General features: G+C 46.3%; 1 protein-coding gene across 4 annotated transcripts in view; it reads left to right on the top strand.

Annotated features, from left to right (window-relative positions):
* Window positions 1–15,829, top strand: part of TMEM232 (transmembrane protein 232) — a 530,130-nt gene that overhangs the window by 446,552 nt on the left and 67,749 nt on the right. The window lies entirely within an intron of this gene.

Genomic DNA, 15,829 nt, shown 5'->3' with positions numbered 1-15,829 from the left:
CCGGAGCAGCTTTTAAAGTGTGTCTGCACCAATAGGTGCTTTCACACTAGCACTCATGTTACTAATAACATACAATCAGTATATGCAACAGAGAGATCACAGTATCATAACAATATAACAACCAGTTCAAATATATCACTTATTTGAAACATTTCAAAGTAAGCATCGCTACTTCAATTGTTTGACATAAAAAATTAGTACATATATACAAAATAGACAATACTAAAATAAAATAAAATAAACCACACAGATATCACATAAAAAAAAAGATACTGATAATCACCAGTGGATTCCAACCGGCTTTAACACGTAATGAAACACTAAAGTTCTAGATATCAATCAGCGATGAAGGGTATAACTTCATAATCTTCATTTAATCCTATAGGTGCCAGAGTATTTGTACCCATTTTGTTATTTTGACGGAACATAGATACATCAAATTCAATCTGGTAGGACTGGACCTTATACATGAAGCGAATAGGGGTGTCAAGACAGTTCAGTGCATTCACCATTTCAACAAAACTGTCCCTGGTATGGAAATGATTCAAAGTGAGAACAGTCGTAATCATCTCACATAAAAATTCAATTGGTGGACCAACAAAATCAACATCCAAAACTGCTTGTCTTACTGCGTCTACCCCCGCCTCATGCGGTATCACGGTATACAGAGATGAAACATCCATTGTTGCAAATACAGTGTTGCACAGATAGATCTATCCCCTTAAGTCTGTTGAGAAAATCCCCTGTGTCCTGGATATAGCTCCTGCTTCTAACAACAATGAGTTGAAGCAAGAAATCTATATATTTTGCAAGTGGTTGTAGAACTGATCCTTCAGCAGAAACTATTGGCCGGCCTGGGGGTCTCTCAACAGACTTATGAATCTTGGGAATGCAGTACAAGATGGGACACACCGGATTTTCAACCGTCAAAAGTGACACCAATTTCTCATCCAACCAGTTATTCTTCAGGCCAAAACTCAACAATTCATCAACTCTTTTCTTTATGTCACACATAGGATTATGTGTCATTTTCCTATATGTTTGACCATCTGCTAATTGAGACCTCACGTCATCATCATAATACTTGAAGTCCAGAACAACAACACCTCCCCCTTTGCCCGCATTGCAGATAACTTGGTTGGCCTGATTTCTTGGTTGGCCTGTAATGACTTAATGGCCTTCTGCTGTTCTGGACTAATATTACGATAATGACGCGACTCTTTGGTCATATCCATAAAGTCACTCTCCACCATTCTCAGGAATGTTTTTATACTGGGATTTGTACTTGATGGGTCAAAATTGCTTGGGTTAAACAATCCAAAAGAATTCCCATCTGTGCCTGTGGACTGTGTGTCCTTAAAAAATTCCCTTAACCGCAATTTGCGGCCCATCTTATTCAAATCAACCTGCATATCAAAGGGTTCACGTGTAAATGTGGGAACAAATGAGAGTCCCAGTGCGAGCAATGATGATTCTGCCCCAGTCAACTCATACTGAGACAAATTGTAAACATTATTCGCCATTACTTCTTTCTTGCCCTTCTTCCTGAGCCCCCTCCTTGTGCGCCCCTTCTTTGTTTCTTGCCTCCTGTGTCTATAGGGTCCGCTGTCACCCCTTAAAAAGCTTGCCCACTTGGTGGTAATGATTCATTGTTTACAGCTTCTGCAGAGGACTATGAGGACTCCACTGAAAAGGGCACCCTGTTTTTACGGTAGTGTTTACGTTGTCTAGGGGCTCTATTGGATTCACCAGTTAACCATCTATAAGCAGTGTGATTTTTATAATCATTTTGCACTGTTTCCAATTTGTTCTTCTTAAAGGTGATTAGCGCTCTTTTGTATTTATCAATTTGTGCTGTTAATTTATCCAACCATTTATCACTTTTATCATCAGTAAGTTTGGTCTGAGATTTCTCTCTAAACTCCTCCAAGTCAGTCCTAGTCCGAACTAGTTCCTGCCCTGCTTCTTCCACCACTAATAAAATAAGATCTAAAGAGCACTTATTAAGAACTCCGCACCACTTACTGCAGAATTTTGGATTGGTGCGGCCTATGGTGGGGACATTATGTATCTTGAAACTTAAGGGGATAGATCTATCTGTGCAACAATATGTATTTGCAACAATGGATGTTTCATCTCTGTATACAGGGATACCGCATGAGGCAGGGGTAGACGCAGTAAGACGAGCAGTTTTGGATGTTGATTTCGTTGGTCCACCAATTGAATTTTTATGTGAGATGATTATGACTGTTCTCACTTTGAATCATTTCCAGTATGGGGAGTCGTTCTATGTGCAGAATGCTGGGACCGCAATGGGCTCGAATTTGGCGCCAGTGTACGCGAATATCTATATGACGCAATATGAGGAAAGTTACATCTATCCTGCCTATGGTCCCAGCATTCTGCACTAGTACAGATTCATAGATGACATTTTTATCATTTGGGGGAATACCAGGGACAGTTTTGTTGAAATGGTGAATTCACTGAACTGTCTTGACACCCCTATTCGCTTCACATATAAGGTCCAGTCCGGCCAGATTAAATTTGTTGATGTGTCTATATTCCGTCAAAATAACAAATTGGGTACAACACTCTATCGAAAGGATACTCATAGAAACACATTATTGTATTCCACAAGCCATCATCCAAAGTCTTTGAAGGATGGCCTCCCTATCTCCCAGTTCCTTAGGGTACTTAGAAATAATACCCAAAGTGAATTGGCAGAGGCACACTTGTGTGAAATGGCTGTGAAATTTGAACAGAGAGGATATACACCTGGAGTAGTTACGAGAGCACTCAAAAGAGCAAGATATATTTTTACTCAGGGACATAAGGAGAAAACGTCAAAAATCTCTAACAGGATGGTGGTTACTACTCAGTATGATGTAAATGCACCGGCTTTCGCACGGGCGGTTAAGAAGAACTGGCCGATTGTGGGCACGGATAAAACATTCAAGCAGTTATTAATGCAACCCACTAAAAATTTCGACATCAATGCACAACAAACAAGGCTGTTATCGTTGCCATGGGTGCACAACGTGTAATGGCATGTTGGTAGGGAAAACCTTTGCACATCCCTATAATGGGATGAAAATATCCATCAAACATTATGTCACATGTTTAACCACCCATATTATCTACATCTTGATATGCCCTTGTGGGCTTTATTATGTGGGGAAGACCACCACTGCATTCCGAGAGAGAATGGCCAATCACCGTCTGTCCATTAGGCAAGCCTGGATAAATAAACAGAGTGATAAGCCGGTAGCAAGACATTTCCTGGAGGAAGGTCACAAGGTTGCTTCTCTGAAAAGTATGGTTCTAGATCACATCCCTAAAACAGGTCGGGGGGGGGGGGTGACCGTGGACGTTTGCTCCTACAAAGGGAGGCCAAGTGGATATGTAGACTTGACACAAGGACACCACGGGGTCTTAATGACAACATTAACTTTCGTTGCTTTCTGTGAATATTGCCGGAAGATACAGATGATTGTACATGCATCATTTATGTATGAGTAGATTAGAATAGGGTCTATTAAGTAATAATGGATGTTTATACTATATCTATATATTTGCTAGTTCTAGGGGACTCATATGTTGATAAGGTTTTTTTTTTATATATGGTGGTATGATATTAGTCAAGACTGCACACACCTATAGCTAACGGATTTTATTGCCATTTAAGTATTTTTCTTTAAATTTTAGCTATTAATTTCTTTATTTTTTGGTTTGTACATGGGAGGCTTTATACGACATGCTTTACTCCACAACCAGCGTTGCCGACAGCAGGATGGTGTGCTGACTTGGTCTACACAGTAGATTGTGTTGACTGGAGTCTACCCAGTGTGTCATGGCTTGCCTTGTTGCAAGCGGCAGAATTGTGCCTGGCGCAAGCATACAAAGGTAGCCAAGGACAATAACAAATTGACAATGGCCTGCATCCCTGATGGGCATTTGGTATGATATATCTATATCACCCATAATACATGAGTGGTGTTTGAATTTAGATATGCTTCAGGCTGAGAATGTATTGTGGTCCGGTTCCCTTGTCTGTGTATCATGGGATTGCACCGGTGGTACGCTAGCAACGGGTTACCATGGTAACCATTAACATGAGTGTGTCCAGCGTTATGAACCAGCACCACCCCCGGACGTGAGATAGGCGGTGACTCATGAGTGACGCCCGGGAGAGCGGCCTTTGCATTCCTTGTTACCTGGGAGACGCAAGTACAGGAATTAACCAGTTGGACTGGGGACGGCGCTTGCGCAGTGTGCTGGAACGCACGCCGGTCTGTGGAGGGGCATGTCAGAGCACCTGTGGAGTGAATAGGAGTGAATTAAGATAATTGAATGACCTTTCCCATTTGGCATATAAGGTTTGTGCCTACTGAGGTGTGTGTGGATGGCTGTGGCAGCAGAGGTGATCTATGCTTGATGCAGGAGTCTATGACGGTCACTAGATGACCGAGGTCGACAACGGATAAGTTTGACTTTCAATAATGTATTTTTCAAAGCTGCATTGATGTTGAAATTCTCTTCGATTGAAGAGAAATATTTATATTTCTCTATCGTCCTAGTGGATGCTGGGGTTCCTGAAAGGACCATGGGGAATAGCGGCTCCGCAGGAGACAGGGCACAAAAAGTAAAGCTTTACGATCAGGTGGTGTGTACTGGCTCCTCCCCCTATGACCCTCCTCCAAGCCTCAGTTAGATTTTTGTGCCCGGCCGAGAAGGGTGCAATCTAGGTGGCTCTCCTAAAGAGCTGCTTAGAAAAGTTTAGCTTAGGTTTTTTATTTTACAGTGAGTCCTGCTGGCAACAGGATCACTGCAACGAGGGACTTAGGGGAGAAGAAGTGAACTCACCTGCGTGCAGGATGGATTGGCTTCTTGGCTACTGGACATTAGCTCCAGAGGGACGATCACAGGTACAGCCTGGATGGTCACCGGAGCCTCGCCGCCGGCCCCCTTGCAGATGCTGAAACGAGAAGAGGTCCAGAATCGGCGGCAGAAGACTCCTCAGTCTTCTTAAGGTAGCGCACAGCACTGCAGCTGTGCGCCATTTTCCTCTCAGCACACTTCACACGGCAGTCACTGAGGGTGCAGGGCGCTGGGAGGGGGGCGCCCTGGGAGGCAAATGAAAACCTTTTTTGGCTAAAAATACCTCACATATAGCCTCCGGGGGCTATATGGAGATATTTAACCCCTGCCAGAATCCACTAAAGAGCGGGAGACGAGCCCGCCGAAAAAGGGGCGGGGCCTATCTCCTCAGCACACAGCGCCATTTTCCTCACACAGCTCCGCTGGTCAGGAAGGCTCCCAGGCTCTCCCCTGCACTGCACTACAGAAACAGGGTAAAACAGGAGAGGGGGGGCAAAATTGTGGCAAAACTATATTATTAAAGCAGCTATACAGGGAGCACTTATTATAAGGCTATCCCTGTCATATATAGCGCTTTTGGTGTGTGCTGGCAAACTCTCCCTCTGTCTCCCCAAAGGGCTAGTGGGGTCCTGTCTTCGTTAAGAGCATTCCCTGTGTGTCTGCTGTGTGTCGGTACGTGTGTGTCGACATGTATGAGGACGATATTGGTGTGGAGGCGGAGCAATTGCCAAATATGGGGATGTCACCTCCTAGGGGGTCGACACCAGAATGGATGCCTTTATTTATGGAATTACGGGATAGTGTCAACACGCTAAAGCAGTCGTTTGACGACATGAGACGGCCGGACAATCAATTAGTGCCTGTCCAGGCGCCTCAAACACCGTCAGGGGCTGTAAAACGCCCTTTGCCTCAGTCGGTCGACACAGACCCAGACACAGGCACTGATTCCAGTGGCGACGGTGACGAATCAACCGTATTTTCTAGTAGGGCCACACGTTATATGATTTTGGCAATGAAGGAGGCGTTACATATTGCTGATACTACAGGTACCACAAAACAGGGTATCATGTGGGGTGTGAAAAAACTACCTATAGTTTTTCCTGAATCAGATGAATTAAATGAGGTGTGTGATGAAGCGTGGGTTGCCCCCGATAAAAAAAAAAAAAAATGCTAATTTCAAAGAAGTTATTGGCTTTATACCCTTTCCCGCCAGAGGTTAGGGCGCGCTGGGAAACACCTCCTAGGGTGGACAAGGCGCTCACACGCTTATCAAAACAAGTGGCGTTACCCTCTCCTGAGACGGCCGCACTTAAAGATCCAGCAGATAGGAGGATGGAAAATATCCAAAAAAGTATATACACACATACAGGTGTTATACTGCGACCAGCTATAGCGACAGCCTGGATGTGCAGTGCTGGGGTAGCTTGGTCAGAGTCCCTGATTGAAAATATTGATACCCTGGATAGGGACAATGTTTTACTGTCTTTAGAGCAAATAAAGGATGCATTTCTTTATATGCGTGATGCACAGAGGGATATCTGCACACTGGCATCACGGGTAAGTGCTATGTCCATTTCGGCCAGAAGAAGTTTATGGACGCGACAGTGGTCAGGCGATGCGGACTCAAAACGGCATATGGAAGTTTTGCCGTATAAAGGGGAGGAGTTATTTGGTGTCGGTCTATCGGATTTGGTGGCCACGGCTACAGCCGGGAAATCCACCTTTTTACCTCAAGTCACTCCCCAACAGAAAAAGACACCGACTTTTCAACCACAGCCCTTTCGTTCCTTTAAAAACAAGAGAGCAAAGGGATATTCATATCTGCCACGAGGCAGAGGAAGGAGGAAGAGACAGCAACAGGCAGCTCCTTCCCAGGAACAGAAGCCCTCCCCCGCTTCTACAAAAGCCTCAGCATGACGCTGGGGCTTCCCAAGCGGACTCGGGGGCGGTGGGGGGGTCGTCTCAAGAATTTCAGCGCGCAGTGGGCTCACTCGCAGGTAGATCCCTGGATCCTGCAGATAATATCTCAGGGGTACAGGTTGGAACTAGAGACGGATCCACCTCGCCGTTTCCTGAAGTCTGCTTTACCAACGTCTCCCTCCGACAGGGTGACGGTCTTGGAAGCCATTCACAAGCTGTACTCTCAGCAGGTGATAGTCAAGGTACCCCTTTTACAACAAGGAAAGGGGTATTATTCCACTCTATTTGTGGTACCGAAGCCGGATGGCTCGGTAAGACCTATTCTAAATCTGAAATCCTTGAACCTGTACATAAAGAAGTTCAAGTTCAAGATGGAGTCACTCAGAGCAGTGATAGCGAACCTGGAAGAAGGGGACTTTATGGTATCCTTGGACATCAAGGATGCGTATCTCCACGTTCCAATTTACCCCTCACACCAGGGGTACCTCAGGTTCGTCGTACAGAACTGTCACTATCAGTTTCAGACGCTGCCGTTCGGATTGTCCACGGCACCTCGGGTCTTTACCAAGGTAATGGCCGAGATGATGATTCTTCTTCGAAGAAAAGGCGTATTAATTATCCCATACTTGGACGATCTCCTAATAAGGGCAAGGTCCAGAGAACAGCTAGAGATGGGATTAGCACTGTCTCAAGAAGTGCTAAAACAGCACGGGTGGATTCTGAATATTCCAAAATCCCAGTTAATTCCGACAACACGTCTGCTGTTCCTAGGGATGATTCTGGACACGGTTCAGAAAAAGGTTTTTCTCCCGGAGGAAAAAGCCAAGGAGTTATCCGAGCTTGTCAGGAACCTCCTAAAACCAGGAAAGGTGTCTGTACATCAATGCACAAGAGTCCTGGGAAAAATGGTGGCTTCTTACGAAGCAATTCCATTCGGCAGATTCCACGCAAGAATTTTCCAGAGGGATCTGTTGGACAAATGGTCAGGGTCGCATCTTCAGATGCACCAGCGGATAACCCTGTCTCCAAGGACAAGGGTATCTCTTCTGTGGTGGTTGCAGAGTGCTCATCTATTGGAGGGCCGCAGATTCGGCATACAGGATTGGATCCTGGTGACCACGGACGCCAGCCTGAGAGGCTGGGGAGCAGTCACACAAGGAAGAAACTTCCAGGGCGTGTGGTCGAGCCTGGAAATGTCTCTTCACATAAACATTCTGGAACTAAGAGCAATCTACAATGCTCTAAGCCAGGCAGAACCTCTGCTTCAAGGAAAACCGGTGTTGATCCAGTCGGACAACATCACGGCAGTCGCCCATGTGAACAGACAGGGCGGCACAAGAAGCAGGAGTGCAATGGCAGAAGCTGCAAGGATTCTTCGCTGGGCAGAGAATCATGTGATAGCACTGTCAGCAGTGTTCATCCCGGGAGTGGACAACTGGGAAGCAGACTTCCTCAGCAGACACGACCTTCACCCGGGAGAGTGGGGACTTCATCCAGAAGTTTTCCACATGCTGGTAACCCGTTGGGAAAGACCAATGGTGGACATGATGGCATCTCGCCTCAACAAAAAACTGGACAGGTATTGCGCCAGGTCAAGAGATCCGCAGGCAATAGCTGTGGACGCGCTGGTAACGCCTTGGGTGTACCAGTCGGTGTATGTGTTTCCTCCTCTGCCTCTCATACCAAAAGTATTGAGAATTATACGGCAATGAGGCGTAAGAACGATACTAGTGGTTCCGGATTGGCCAAGAAGGACTTGGTACCCGGAACTTCAAGAGATGATCACGGAAGATCCGTGGCCTCTACCTCTGAGAAGGGACTTGCTTCAGCAGGGTCCCTGTCTGTTTCAAGACTTACCGCGGCTGCGTTTGACGGCATGGCGGTTGAACGCCGGATCCTAAAGGAAAAAGGCATGCCGGAAGAAGTCATTCCTACTTTGATTAAAGCAAGGAAGGAAGTAACCGCGCAACATTATCACCGCATTTGGCGAAAATATGTTGCGTGGTGCGAGGATCGGAGTGCTCCGACGGAGGAATTTCAACTGGGTCGATTCCTACATTTCCTGCAATCAGGATTGTCTATGGGTCTCAAATTGGGATCTATTAAGGTTCAAATTTCGGCCCTGTCGATTTTCTTCCAAAAAGAATTGGCTTCAGTTCCTGAAGTCCAGACTTTTGTTAAGGGAGTGCTGCATATACAGCCCCCTGTGGTGCCTCCAGTGGCACCGTGGGATCTCAATGTTGTTTTGGACTTTCTCAAATCTCATTGGTTTGAACCACTAAAAACTGTGGATTTGAAATATCTCACATGGAAAGTGACCATGCTACTAGCCCTGGCTTCGGCCAGGAGAGTGTCAGAACTGGCAGCTTTATCTTACAAAAGCCCATATCTGATTTTCCATTCGGACAGGGCAGAACTGCGGACTCGTCCGCATTTTCTCCCTAAGGTGGTGTCAGCATTTCATCTGAACCAACCTATTGTAGTGCCTGCGGCTACAAGCGACTTGGAGGACTCCAAGTTGTTGGACGTTGTCAGAGCTTTAAAAATATACATTTCAAGGACAGCTGGAGTCAGGAAATCTGACTCGCTGTTTATACTATATGCTCCCAACAAGTTGGGCGCTCCTGCGTCTAAGCAGACTATTGCTCGCTGGATTTGTAGTACGATTCAGCTTGCACATTCTGTGGCAGGCCTGCCACAGCCAAAATCGGTAAAAGCCCACTCCACAAGGAAGGTGGGTTCTTCTTGGGCGGCTGCCCGAGGGGTCTCGGCATTACAACTCTGCCGAGCGGCTACGTGGTCGGGGGAGAACACGTTTGTAAAATTCTACAAATTTGATACCCTGGCTAAGGAGGACCTGGAGTTCTCTCATTCGGTGCTGCAGAGTCATCCGCACTCTCCCGCCCGTTTGGGAGCTTTGGTATAATCCCCATGGTCCTTTCAGGAACCCCAGCATCCACTAGGACGATAGAGAAAATAAGAATTTACTTACCGATAATTCTATTTCTCGGAGTCCGTAGTGGATGCTGGGCGCCCATCCCAAGTGCGGATTATCTGCATTACTTGTACATAGTTACAAAAATCGGGTTATTATTGTTGTGAGCCATCTTTTCAGAGGCTCCGCTGTTATCATACTATTAACTGGGTTTAGATCACAGGTTGTACGGTGTGATTGGTGTGGCTGGTATGAGTCTTACCCGGGATTCATAAATCCTTCCTTATTGTGTACGCTCGTCCGGGCACAGTACCTAACTGAGGCTTGGAGGAGGGTCATAGGGGGAGGAGCCAGTACACACCACCTGATCGTAAAGCTTTACTTTTTGTGCCCTGTCTCCTGCGGAGCCGCTATTCCCCATGGTCCTTTCAGGAACCCCAGCATCCACTACGGACTCCGAGAAATAGAATTATCGGTAAGTAAATTCTTATTTTTTTCTTGAATAACTGTGGATATATAAGCATTCTTCCTTCACCATTGCCATCGATATGGATTTTAAAAGTGTGTTTTTTTTGGAAGTAATAAACTTTCATAAATTTATTCTGGATGTTTGAGTGCCCTTTACCAACAATGGTTAAATACTCTGGACCTGGGAAGGAACGGACTTAAGGGAGCACCATTTGAGATTTGTTGGAGAGTGCATTTGTTTAAAACCTATATATATATATATATATATATATATATATATATATATATTCATTGTATCCAGCTCCTCATCTCAGTGTGTATAATGTACTGTATGTAATGTTTACAGCCCATCTCTGAGTGCATATATACAGTATAATGTACCTGGAACCCCCTCATCACTGTTTGTATAATGTGTGTATTGTATGCAGCCATCACTATGTGCCTATATACTGTATAATGTACCCCGACCCCCCTCATCTCTGTCTGTACTGTATATATATATATATATATATATATATATAAATGCAGAGTCCACGGCACTCCCAAATCCCAAAGGTATGTATAATGCAATACTAATGCCGGTGCCCTCCCAATGGTAAACAGCGTTGCTGTGTCCAGTAATATATAGTGCAGAGACGGGCGGCACTCTCGGCGTAAGGAATGAAGACAGACAAGCAAGTCTGATGTTTCAACGTTTTAATGTCAAAAGCGGCATTTTCGAAAATGCCGCTTTTGACATTGAAACGTTGAAACATCAGACTTGCTTGTCTGTCTTCATTCCTTACGCCGAGAGTGCCGCCTGTCTCTGCACTATATATATATACATATATATATATATATATATATATACAGCCCATCACTATATGTCTATACAGCATGTAGTGTATCCAGCCCCTCATATCTCTGTATATAATGTATGTGATGTATATATGGATTATAATCCCGCCGGGCGTGATCCTGACTGTCGGTATCCCGACAGCAACATCCCATCCGGCAGAATGCTGGCAGCGGGATGATCGGTACGAGTTCCCTTGCTGGCTCGCTGCTCTCGCCACACTGCAGGCTCGGTGGCAAGCTGTGCTCGCCACAGGCTCTTTTTCTACTCTATTGGTGTTGTGGACACCCACGAGTGGAAATAGCTCCTGTGCGCCGGTATTCCAGCTGGCGGCATTTCTGGCTATTGGGAATCCTGGTGTTGGCATCCTGACCGCCGGGATCCAGACAGCAGACAAATTGAATGTATTCCGTATATACAGCCCATCACTATATGCTTATATATAATGTACCCAGCTCCCCTCATTTCTCCGGCAGGGTCCACAGGTTATCCACAGGATAACATTGGGATATGATGAAGCGACAGCGGATTTGCACCAATCGGTCAAAGCTTTTCGGCCTCCCAGCATGCAGCATCCATATATCCCCGCCTCCTGGCTCAGACAAATCAGTTTTTTATTTGGTGCGGCAGGAGCCAGACCATGGTTAATGGGCTGCTGGTTTTTAGCAGCCATAAGCTTTCTTACTTTATTTTCATAGTCTTACTATATTACATATTAAACAAGGAAATTCTAGGGGTAACAGTTTTGGAAAAAGGATTTGAGGGTACTCAGAGCTGGCCCTAGCCAATATGATGCCCTAGGCAAGATTTTGGCTGGTGCCCCCTAGCACCACCGCTGGTTCCGCCTCTGACCTTGCACCTCTTTCCCAGCACCATCACCCCTCATCCATAGCAGTCCTTATTTGGGGGTTTGTACCCCCTATATTTTAAATAGGAACAGTTCGCACATTTGGCGCATAGCCCAAAAAGGGGTGTGTTTTTGCTGCCAAGGGGCATGGCCACACAATAGTAACTCCAATTCCAATTACGCCACACAGTACTGCAACTTTATTCACATTTGATCATGCGATAGTATCCATAATTCATATTACATCCCACAGTAGTATCACTTTACCTTATAAACGTTAGTCCTCACAGTAGAGCCCCTTATTCACATTACATCACACTGAATTGCTCCTTATACACATTACATCACACCCTATTGCTCTTTATTCACATTAGACGACACAGTAGTGCCCTTTCTATACGCAACGCCACATAGTAGAGCACCTTATACACATAATGCCACACAGTAATGCCCCTTACACATATGAGACACATTATTAATGTCCTTATAAACATAATGCGCCTTACATATTATGACAACCTTTATTAATGCCCTTTTACACGTAATGTCCCTTACACATATGCCGCACATTATTAATGCCCTTATTCACATAATGACACACATAGTGCCCCCCTACACATTTGCTGCACATTATTAGTGCCCCTAGACACATAATGACGCACATACAGTAGTACCCTGTTACCAGTGCTTAAAGTGGTCCTAGAGAGGTGGTGGAACTCACCCCCCTCCCCACGGTGCACATGTAACAAAGGTATTGCGCACGCCGTAGGCAAAAAGGGGGTGTGGTCTCAAAAAGAAATGGGCGTGGTCACACAATAGTAATAATGGCCACAGTAGTAGCACCCAAGTGGAAATTTTGAAGTGGGGGTATGGAAAAGTGAAGGTTGTAATTATGTGCGCGCCGAAGGTGCGCGCGCTCCTGAAAAGGGGACGGGGCCATGCAAAAGGGGGCATGCCCTTCAGTGTAGTTTACCACACCATATACCCCTTATACACATTATGCACCACAATAGTAGGATCCCTTTCACATTATACCTCACAGTATGAGCCAAAATTCACATTATACCACACAGTATGAGCCGAAATTCACATTATACCACACAGTATGAGCCACATTCATATTACACCACACAGTATAAGCCACATTCATATTACACCACACAGTATGAGCCAAATTCATATTACACCACACAGTATGAGCCGAAATTCACATTATAGCACACAGTATGGCAATGGCAATCCTGCCGTAGAATGCGCCTGCTGAATCGTGTTACAGATCCAGCGAGCAATTGTCTGCTTTGAAGCAGGAGCGCCAACCTTGTTGGCCGCATACAGAACAAACAGAGTTTCAGTCTTCCTGATCCTAGCTGTTCTGGTCACGTAAATCTTCAAAGCCCTGACCACATCCAGGGACTCGGAGTCCTCCAAGTCCCGTGTAGCCACAGGCACGACAATAGGTTGGTTCATATGAAAAGATGAGACCACCTTGGGCAGAAATTGAGGACAAGTCCTCAACTCTGCCCTATCCACGTGAAAAATCAGGAATGGGCTTTTATATGATAAAGCCGCTGATTCCGAAACACGCCTTGCAGAAGCTAAGGCCAACAACATGACCACTTTCCAAGTGAGGTATTTCAACTCCACTTTGAGTGGTTTAAAACAAGGTGACTTGAGGAAACTTAATACCACGTTAAGATCCCAAGGCGCCACCGGAGGTACAAAGGGAGGCTGAATATGCAGCACTCCCTTTACAAAAGTCTGTACTTCAGGAAGAGAAGCTAATTCTTTTTGAAAGAAAATGGATAAGGCCGAAATTTGGACCTTTATGGACCCTAATTTTAGGCCCAAATTCACTCCCGTTTGAAGGAAGTGAAGCAGACGGCCCAAATGGAACCCCTTTGTAGGAGCAGCTCTGGCCTCACACCAAGAAACATATTTCCGCCATATACGGTGATAATGTTTCGATGTCACATCCTTCCTAGCCTTGATCAGGGTAGGAATGACCTCCTCCGGAATCCCTTTTTCAGCTAGGATCCGGCGTTCAACCGCCATGCCATCAAACACAGCCTCGGTAAGTCTTGGAACAGACAGGGCCCCTGCTGCAGCAGGTCCTGCCTTAGAGGAAAAGGCCACGGATCTTCTGTGAGCAACTCTTGCAGATCCGGATACCAAGTCCTCCTTGGCCAATCTGGACCAATGAGAATGTTCTGACCCTTCTTAGTCTTATTAATCTCAACACCTTGGGTATGAGAGGCAGAGGAGGAAACACATAGACCGATCTGAACACCCATGGTGTCACCAGAGTGTCTACCGCTACGGCCTGAGGGTCTCTTGACCTGGCGCAATACCTCTTTAGCTTTTTGTTGAGACGGGACGCCATCATGTCTATTTGAGGCAGTCCCCACCGATCCACGATCTGTGTGAAGACTTCTTGATGAAGTCCCCACTCTCCCGGATGCAGGTCGTGCCTGCTGAGGAAGTCCGCCTCCCAGTTGTCCACCCCCGGGATGAACACTGCTGATAGTGCGCTTACATGGCCTTCCGCTCAGCGCAGAATCCTGGTCGCCTCTGCTATGGCCACTCTGCTCCTTGTGCCGCCTTGGCGGTTTACATGAGCCACTGCCGTGATATTGTCAGACTGAATCAGAACCGGTTTGTTCTGAAGCCACTCCTCCGCCTAGCGTAGGACGTTGTAAATGGCCCTTAACTCCAGGACATTGATGTGGAGACAAGTCTCTAGGCTTGACCAGAGACCTTGGAAATTTCTTCCCAGTGCGACAGCCCCCAACTTCGGAGGCTCGCGTCCGTGGTCACCAGGATACAGTCCTGAATGCCGAACCTGCGACCCTCTAGGAGGTGAGCACTGTGCAGCCACCACAGGAGAGATACCCTGGCCCTGGGAGACAGGGTGATCCGTTTCTGCATCTGTAGATGGGACCCGGCCCATTTGTCCAATAGGTCCCGTTGGAAAGTCCTCGCATGGAACCTGCCGAAGGGGATGGCCTCGTATGAAGCCGCCATCTTCCCCAGAACCTTTGTGCAATGATGCACCGAAACCTTTTTTGGCTTTAAAAGGTTCCTGACCAGGGCTATGAGCTTCTGAGCCTTCTCCACAGGAAGAAAAACTCTTTTTTGGTCTGTGTCTAGAATCAGGCCCAAAAAGGTCAGACGCGTTGCAGGTACTAGCTGGGATTTCAGTAAATTGAGAATCCAGCTGTGCATCTGCAACGTCTTCACGGACAGAGACACGCTCTCCAGCAACTTCTCCCGAGATCTCGCCTTTATAAGGAGATCATCCAAGTACAGGATAATTGTGACTCCCTGCTTGCGCAGGAGCACCATCATTTCCGCCATTACCTTGGTGAAAATTCTCGGGGCCGTGGAAAGACCAAACGGCAACGTCTGAAATTGGTAGTGACAATCCTGTACTGCAAATCTCAGAAACGCCTGGTGAGGGGGGAAATCGGAACATGAAGGTACGCATCCTTTATGTCCAGGGACACCATCCAATCTCCTCCAGGCTGGCGATGACCATTCTGAGCGATTCCATTTTGAACTTGAACCTCTTCAAGTACAGGTTCAGGGATTTTAGATTTAGAATGGGTCTGACCGAACTGTCCGGTTTCGGTACCACAAACAGGGATGAATAATAACCCTCTCCTTGCTGGAGATGAGGAACCTTGATTATCACCTGTTGAATGTACAATTTGCGAATTGCCGCTAACACTAGCTCCCTCTCTGACGGGGAAGCCGGCAGAGCCGATTTGAAAAACCGGCGAGGGGCATGTCTTCGAATTCCAGTCTGTATCCCTGGGAAACAATCTTTATTGCCCGGGGATCCACCTGTGATTGAACCCAGACATGGCTGAAAAGACGAAGACGTGCCCCCACTTGATCTGACCCCCCCCCCCGGAAAGCCCCAGTGTCATGCTGTGGACTTTGCGGA

This window comes from Pseudophryne corroboree, chromosome 1, assembly GCF_028390025.1.
Source record: "Pseudophryne corroboree isolate aPseCor3 chromosome 1, aPseCor3.hap2, whole genome shotgun sequence".
NCBI lineage: Eukaryota > Metazoa > Chordata > Amphibia > Anura > Myobatrachidae > Pseudophryne > Pseudophryne corroboree.
The sequence above is the reverse complement of the archived record's forward strand: the minus strand, read 5'-3'. Positions and strand labels throughout refer to the sequence as shown.